The sequence below is a fragment of the Petaurus breviceps genome, unplaced genomic scaffold (assembly GCF_028583685.1).
Source record: "Petaurus breviceps papuanus isolate PSGF00001 unplaced genomic scaffold, PetGlider_PUasm1.0 207, whole genome shotgun sequence".
Taxonomy (NCBI): domain Eukaryota; kingdom Metazoa; phylum Chordata; class Mammalia; order Diprotodontia; family Petauridae; genus Petaurus; species Petaurus breviceps.
In genome coordinates, this window is record NW_027185850.1 from 10,046,773 (window position 1) to 10,052,772 (window position 6,000).

Genomic DNA, 6,000 nt, shown 5'->3' on the forward strand with positions numbered 1-6,000 from the left:
TGGAGGGCAATTGGGGTTAAGTGACTTGCCCAAAGTCACATGGCTAGTACATATGTCAAGGGTCTGAGGTCAGATTTGAACTCAGGTCCTCCTTATTTCAGGGCTGGTGCTCTATTCCTATTTCTTTAAAGGAAAAAATGGAGCTGAGGTCCTGCTATGACTGCATGTCAACAAACATTTATTAAGTGCCTACTATGTGCTAATCCATGGATGAAGTACTGGGGATACAAAGGACAAATATTGTCTGTGTCCTCAAGGAGCTTACAATCTAATGTGGGAGACAAGAGGCAAGCAGCTATGTACAAATGAGCTATTGCCAAGATAAATTAGGGGTGGTCTCAGAGGAAAGGCAGCACTAATTGTTAGCATTTACATATCACTTTAAGATTTGTGACTTTAAGGGAGGCTAAGAAAGACTTTTTTCAGAAGATGAAATTTTAAGAGACTCACAGAAAGCCAGAGAAGCTGATAGATGGAAAGAATTACAGACATGGGGGACAATCCTTTTGGCCATAATATTGTGGAATGAAAATCCTTAGCTTAGTATCCCTGACCTATTGAGAGGACAGTGTACTGAAAAGTAAACTAGTATGAGAGCCATTTTTAACTATACTCTATTCAAATCTTGTCTCTGACATTTACTGGAAGTATCACCATGGGGAGTTCGCATGGCCCAGGAAAAAGAGTACTGACTCAGGAGTCAAAGAACCAGTGAACCAATGAAAAGTTTTTAAAACCTAGTTTGAAATAAAAAAATGAAAGGTACCAAGCAAAATTAGGTTAAGAAAAAAATGTAAGCTTCTTCAGTGGAATATAAGTTTCCTAAGACTAAGGCATAGTCTTTTTCCTTCTCTTTGTATGGCCAGAACCTGGCAATCAAGCAATAAACATTTATTAAACATCTTCTGTGTGACAGGCACCGTGCCAAATGCTGGGGACTCAAAAAGAAGAAAAGGGCTAAAAGGACTTCATAGACCAAGATGAAAGTTACTTGATAAAAGTATATTTTGAAAATTTAAGTGAACAATACTTTTTAAGATTATTAATAATCAAATTAATAATTTAAAAGATTGTTTCCCCCTTCTCAAAGATTACTCTCACTGTCTTGAAACCAGCTGAAAAACTATGCATAGGAAAAGATTGTTTAAAGAAGATCACCCTACTGTGTTCTCACTATTCACAAGCCCACAAGATGGGGTGCAGTGCGCAGAATAGGGGGCTAGGGCAAAATATTTCCTCTCCAGAGACCTAAGATAACTATCAATTGACTTTCTTAATTCCAAACTCATAGGCATAGATGATGCCTATTAAATTCATTTTAAATAACTTTGAAACTACTATTAGAGGAGTGGATAGGTGGCGCAGTGAGTAAAGCACTGGCCCTGGAGTCAGGAGGACCTGGGTTCGGATCTGGCCTCAGACACTTAACAAACACACACACACACACACACACACACACACACACACACACACACACACACCTAGCCATGTAACCTGGGGCAAGTTACTTAACCCCAATTGCCCTCCAAAAGGCAGAAAGAAAGAAAGAAAGAAAGAAAGAAAGAAAGAAAGAAAGAAAGAAAGAAAGAAAGAGAGAAAGAAAGAAAGAAAGAAAGAAAGAAAGAAAGAAAGAAAGAAAGAAAGAAAGAAAGAAAGAAAGAAAGAAAGAAAGAAAGAGAAGGAAAGAAAGAAAGAAAATTTACTATTAGAGGTAAAGGAAAAAAAATTAGTAGCCACAAAAGTGAGTTAATAAAATTATTACATTCTATTGATAAATACAAAATCATAATGATTTTCAAATTCAAATACAAAGAGAAAACAAGAGTTAACACAAATTCAATCCTTTAAACAATTGGTTAGTTGTTTGGCATTTTGTTGTGGGTTTTTTTGTTTGTTTGTTTTTTTGAGAGCCAGAGGGAGGTAGTTTGTGGGTTGGACATGCTATATTTGGGGAAGGAGGGAGAATCAGGCCAACTTCCAATTTCTGGTTTATCTATTTGGTTAACCTCTGTTGTTTTCTGGGATTATTTCCAGGACAACTAAATACGCAGCTCTCTGCCAATGGACTTAATTTCAGGCAGCTTTGACATGGTCTGAAACTGCTTACTTAGCATTCAACACACAACTTTATATTAAAAAGTAACAAAGACAATTCAAGTACAACAGTGACTTGGAAATGTCAACTTTCTTTTCCTCTAAAACAAGCTCTTTTGCCATAGTAAATGAGAAAAGGTACTGCATTCCAGCTGCATCATTCCAGCTGCAAAATCACAATATATCTGCTCACATGGGAACATTTTTTACTTCAGCAACTGGAAGGTATTTATTCTTAAAGTTTAGAGGGAAATGCAAATTGTAAAATCAAATTGTACATCCCGTGGACCATGGTCCAGGTACTCTGACAGATCAGTAGAACATGGTGAGTTGCAGTTTTAAGGAAGGCTTCCCCTGTCCCCTTGCTCACCTCCTAAAGGAGTAGACTAGACCTTAAACCAAGTAGCCGTTAACTTTGAAAACCACTGAAGCAGCAAGAGTAGCAATAACATGGTGCACTGTTTGAATTGCCCAGTCTCAAAAAAAAAACCCTCCCAAAATTAGAAGTACTTCCTCCCCCCCACACTTCTATATCCTTCCCAAAGAAAAGACTTAGGCACTTCAGGAAAGAGAGCATGGACATGGAATAGGACACTCGGATGCAGCAGGCTGTCTGCAAAGGCCCTTGGCTGTGGAGTGAGGGGACTCACTCTTAGCTCAACTCTTAGCTCTTACCTTGTTGCCTCATAGAAACCTCTCTAGCCAATCACAGAATCTCAGTGTTGGAACCAAGGGACCCAAACAGTGCAGGGTAAACCTCCCCAAGAACTTCCTGCAGAACAGAGCAATAAACAGCCATCTAGACTTTGATCAAGGCCCTCCACCCATATGTTCCTTGGGACAGCTCTCAGTGCTGGGAAGTGTTGACTTATACATCTGTCCTAACTTTGCAGTTTTGTAATTTCCACTCATCCTTCCTAAATCTAACTTCTGGGTCAAGGAGAAACCATTTAATCCCCTTTTCATATGAGCTAGGAAGTCCTGAGTTCAAATTCAGCATCAGACACTTACTAGCATGTGTAAACTTGAGCAACTCAGTTAACCCTGTTTGCCTCAGTTTCCTAATCTGTAAAAGGAGATGGAGCAGGAAATGGCAAACATTCCAGTTATCTATCCCAAGAAAACCCCAAATGGGATCATGAAGAATTGAAAATAACAGGAAACTGACCAAACAGTGACAATAGAGCCATCATGCCCCCATCCAAATTTCTTCTTCAGGTTAAACATACCTACTTCCTTGCATTTATCTACCTTGGGCTTCCATTTCCTCATTTGTAAAAATGAACATGATTTCTAAAGTTCCTTCTAACTTGCCATGCTCTTTCACCTCAATTAATAAATATTTTCCTTTCCTATCATTTCTCGGAAAATCCTGAGACAGCATGGCATAGCACAGAGTACTGAACTTGGATTAGGAAAGATCTGAGTTCCAATTCCTCCTCAGATACTTATTAGCTGTGTGATCCGGGGCAAGCCACTAACTCTGTGCTTAAGTTTCTTCATCTCCATAATGAGGGAGTTGCCCTCAGTGATCTCTTCCAGCTTATAATTGATGATTGAACGGAGAGCTGCCAAAGCCATCATTGGTGGGCTTTTTAAGTGTTTCAAGAACACAATCATATGTTTCCAATAAATACACAGACTCTCTGAGTTTTGGAGCTGAAAGAGTTCTTGGAGTTCATCTAATCCAATGAGTATGTTAGCAGTAAGAGGAAAATTAGAAAGAAGGTCCCAAGCAGGTAATACTGACCGCTTTTGAAACCATTCAAACAACATTCCTTGCAAGCTCAAGATGGCCATGCTTTTCCCCAACATTTCTAAAGGAAAAAAATAATGCAAGAAGCAGGTACACAGACAGTGAGGCAAACCACAATTAAATAATTGTATCATCTTTGGGATAAAAAACAATTTTCTCCTTTTTCTGTTTTTCCTCAAGAAACGCACCCTTGCTTTGCTTTTTGTTGGGGTAAGAGGAGAGGGAGAGGAGTGGAAGCATTGTGAGTTTTGTTGTGTTTTAAGGAATTAGTGAAGCTCTTAGTAAGCCAAACAATATGTTCCCTTTTTAAATCTTAGACAATTGAATGTAAGGTTTTTTTTTGTTGTTTTTCCCATTTTGTCTTTACATCCCTTTGGATTTATGCCTATTGCATATAGGTGCTTCTAGAAAGTTTGTTGAATTTAATAGAATCCCCAAGTCCAAGGTGGCCTTTTTTAATACATACATGTGTATGTATACACAAACACACACACACACACACAAACAAACACATTTATATCTATTCAGAGAGAGAGAGAGAATTCAACAATCTGGGAAATAAGTTAGGAAACCCTTCAGTGGAATCCTAAGTCACCTTGCTCTGTACCTTGGGGTGACTTTGACTTGGGTGCTTCCCCAACACTACAAACTTCTTATTCAAACCTGTCTCTTTGGAGGTCTGTAGGCAGGAGTTCATCAGGTCCCACCCTAAACTTTGATTGCAGTGAGAGTTTGGGCACTCTAAGGGAAGTCCTCACCACTGCAGCTGGAGCTCCAGGCCCAGGAGGATATTTCCAGATGTTTTCTGTCATTAAAAGTTTCCCCTCAGTCCTCTCAAAACAATAGACTCCAAATTAGGGTCACAAAGGAGAAAAACTGAGAACTCAGGTGACTGCCCAGGACACACATTCAGGCACACACACACACACACACACACACACACACACAAATACACGTAGGCACATACACACACAATATATACTCACCACACACTAAACATGCACAAACTACACATTCACACAATTCACGTGCTAGACACCAAACATAAACATCTACACACGTACAAAACGTACAACCACAACATTCACGAGCTGCAGGGGAGTAGATAGATACACATTCACACTCGCGCGCGCGCGCGCGCACACACACACACACAGACACCTGCCCTCCTTAATCAGCACTCCAGCATGACCCTACCCCCTACCCCCGGAAATTGAGAGTTGCACAATAGAGGAGAAAAGGAGAAGGATCTTACCTGGGATCCAGGAGAGCCCAGCGTCCAGTCAGGTCAAGAGCAAAGCCACCTCAGCGGCAGAAGTGTCCCTGGGAGAGCGCGCAGAGCCTGGAACTCTTGGCCGCGTCAGGCTGGGAGCATCCTTGACTGAGTGAACACTCGCCGGCCAAACTCCCTGGCAAGGTGCAGCGGGAGCTCTCCAGAGGGGAGGGGAAGGGACTGGTAGGGAGGCCAGAGGAGAGGAGGGGACAGGAACGCTCCGGAGAGGAGGCGATTGCAGAAGGGGAGTGAAGGGAAGGGACTGCTGAAAAAAAAAAAATCGTTCCGCTCCTTGGAGGCCGGTGCCAGCCCCTTCCCAGCCTCTACTTGTCTGACTGGCCAGGGGCTGAAATCTGAGAGCAGCTCGGCTCCAGCTGTGGCCGCTAGAGACTTGGGGAACTGGAGAAGCTCCCCAAACGTCGGGGGCTGGGCAACGGAGTCGGGAGGCACAGTTTGCGAGTGGCCCTGCTGGGCGTGTCACTTGGAGAGGTGCCCTAGTATTGAGGCACAAATAGAGAAACCCAGGAGCAGGGTGAGGAAGAAATGAGGAGGGATGGGAGGAGCAGGTCACTGTGCCCACCTCTGCCGCGGTTAAGGGGGAGAGAAATCTAGACAGAGTCCTACCTCAGAAGATACAAAGGTGGGGGGGGGGGGTTGCTGGTGGGTTAGGGGGCCAACCCTTTTTCCCCGGGGGGGGGGGGGGGTCCTACTCTCCTTCTGCCCCTGTGTTCCAAATCGATATGGGAAAATTCTGGAGTAAAGTAGTAGTAACAATAATAGTAACAAGGATAACATTTAAAATAACAATAAGTGAGTAAATACAGTGGTAGCGATAACACTAATAATAATAGTAGTAGAAGGAAAAGAAAGAGGGAAG

The 6,000-nt window shown here is 42.2% G+C and overlaps 1 long non-coding RNA gene across 1 annotated transcript in view; it reads right to left on the minus strand.

Annotated features, from left to right (window-relative positions):
- Nucleotides 1–5,493, minus strand: part of LOC138164888 (uncharacterized) — a 28,065-nt gene extending 22,572 nt beyond the window's left edge. The window contains exon 1 of the long non-coding RNA XR_011169211.1: nt 5,106–5,493. This is a non-coding gene — a long non-coding RNA (uncharacterized lncRNA). The remainder of the gene's footprint in view (nt 1–5,105) is intronic.
- Nucleotides 5,494–6,000: the final 507 nt, after the last annotated feature.